At 33.6% G+C, this 2,675-nt stretch overlaps 1 pseudogene; it reads left to right on the top strand.

Annotated features, from left to right (window-relative positions):
- Positions 1-351: 351 nt before the first annotated feature.
- LOC118009876 lies at positions 352-1,082 on the top strand (annotated as a pseudogene).
- The last annotated feature ends 1,593 nt before the right edge of the window (positions 1,083-2,675 follow it).

Genomic DNA, 2,675 nt, shown 5'->3' with positions numbered 1-2,675 from the left:
CCAAAATCAAGAGTTGGATGCTCAACTGACTGAGCCACCCAGGTGCCCCTGTGTTTTTGCCATTCCAATAGCTGTAGAATGAAAATACATTTTAAAATATGTATTTATCTGATTATGAATAATTTTTCTTATTGATTTGGAAGTTTCTTGCCTATTCTAGATATGAATTGTTTACCTTTTTGATATTTTGTGGGTAACTATTCACATTTTGAATAACTTCTTTCATCTTTAATAGTCACTAAATGGATGAATATGCAAATGGCCATAGTACATGAGGAGATTAATGAAAAAGCTGAATTATGGATTACATCAATAATATAAAAAAAAATCCTTTTTTCAGGTGGCTAGAAAATGGCCAACATTCAGACTGAGTAGGCTCACCAAAAGCAGCCATCCATCTTTCAAAATAAGAAGAGAGTCCTCCTTATAGAAAATGGTGAGGAGAAGCTCCTGTGATTCTACAAATACATCGGTCTGTGCTTCAGGTTGCTCAAGGAGGCCATTGAGGGCACAAATATTGACAACAAATTCCCCTGTGCTGGTGATGTCTCCATCCAAGGGTGGATTCTGTTTGGTTTTGGTGACCAAGATAAAGATGCAGAGGATCCTTGTTATCCACCAAGACTACCTCCACTACATCCAAAAGGACAACCACTTTGAGAAACACCACAAGAACATGTTCATGCACCTGTTGCCCTGCTTCAGGGATGTCCAGATTGGGGACATCGTCATGGTGGGAGAATTCCAGTCCTTGAACAAGACTGTATGATTCAATGTGCTCAAAGTCTGGAAGGCTGCCAGCACCAGGAAGCAATTCCAGAAGTTCTGAGATGAGACATCTGCCCACACCCCTGAAGAAAATAGAGTTATCCCTCTCCAAATAAATATAAAAACAGAGATAAAATTCATAGAAAAATGATCCAATGGCAAAGGCAAGCAAGAGAACAAATATCCTTGAGTATCTGCAGAAATCTTGATGATGGATGTGGACTTCCATTTGCAATGGGATGTGAAGTTTGAGTCAATCCTACTTAAACATAAAAGAGAATGAATTTACCAGGTAATATCTGGTTGGTACCATTTTTTTAAAAAGATGTATAATAACTTTTCTTACGAAAATCATATGCAAGTATAATTATTTTTATGAAATAAACAGTTCATGCAGTACTGAAGAACAGAAATGTAATACAAAGATTAAAGAGAAATTAGTGCAATTTTAACTTTTGATTATGATGGCTTTCCTTGTGGGTCATAGTCTAATCTTACATGAACAGCTGTTTTCATGACACTGATATACTTGTACAATTTAATATGTTTTTAAGTAATATGCACATGAAAAATTAAGGGTCACTAATAACGCTTACAAAGCTGAAATTACTATTGCAGTTAGCTTAATCATGGCAATGCATTTCCATTGATTTTGGACTTATAATTCTATTAGATACAATTTGTAGCTTTCTAATTATAAGAAAAAAAGTGAAGGAATTCTATGAACAGTTTGGAACTTGTTTTATGGCACTTTATTTCCTTTATTTTTCTTTATATTGACTTTTTCATGCTAACGTTCTGGAAATTTCTTTCAGATATAATTGTTATTTTAAAGATCATACCACATGTATTAAGAAGATCCTAATAGAAAGATACAGAATCCTGGGGCATCTGGATGGCTCAGTCAGTTAAGCATCTGACTCTTGATCTCCCCTCAGGTCATGATCTCAGGGTTGTGAGACTGAGCCCCACATCTGGCTTCGCATTCAGCACAGAGTCTGCTTGAGATTCTCTCTCACCCTCTGCTTCTGCCCCTCCTCTATCTCTCTCTTTCAAAAGAAATTAAAAAAAAAAAGAAAAGAAACAATCCCATTCAAAAGTATCTGGTCACTAATTCATGGTGCTTCAGAAAATTTGTTTTCTAACAGAAGTGTCTATATCCGACTTCTTTCCCTTTGGACCAGCCTTTGTGTTATATATCAGATCAACCTCTGATAACATAACCAGTCTCTGAACTCAGTAAATAACAAAGACATGTAATACATAATTTCAGGTTGACTATTTAAAATACAAAGTATAATGTGAATTCTTGTTATAGCCTTCCTTAATCAATAAAGTATGGCACTGTATCCATCATGCAAGATAACTGGGGATAAAGAAAAAAAAAAAACTCCTTCTCTACTTTTTAATTCCTTAATATATGAAGACCTTGAAACCTAATCAATAATATGAATCAATGTTTGCGAGAAATGTGTTACTGGTTGGTCTGCATTTTAACTTTAATTGCTTTTTTATATAGTAAAACAAAAGGAAGTAGAAAAGAATAGATAATGAAGACAATAAAACAAATAGATACAAACTGAAACTTTATGAATAATATGACCTCTGTATAAAATTTCTTTTCAAAATACTTAGTAATTATCCTTAAAAACATTAAAGGATATTAAAAATAAATTGTGAAAATTTGGGTCCTGGCTCTGTTGCTGTCAAACATAAGCTTTGAGCTATTCAGCAAATTTTTTCAAAGCTTAGGGCATTATTTGCTTCATTATTACACTGCAAACTTAGGACCTATAGAGAAAATCATTAGGAACACATTAATATTTTAAATTCTGTAACTGATAATAAAATTCTATTTAGGACAAGTTACTGTTTTTTATGTCAATTAATTTGTAGTTAATTGGAGT

This window comes from Mirounga leonina, unplaced genomic scaffold (assembly GCF_011800145.1).
Source record: "Mirounga leonina isolate KUSES-001 unplaced genomic scaffold, KU_Mleo_1.0 Mir_128, whole genome shotgun sequence".
Classification (NCBI taxonomy): domain Eukaryota; kingdom Metazoa; phylum Chordata; class Mammalia; order Carnivora; family Phocidae; genus Mirounga; species Mirounga leonina.
This window is presented reverse-complemented; position numbering and strand designations above follow the sequence as displayed.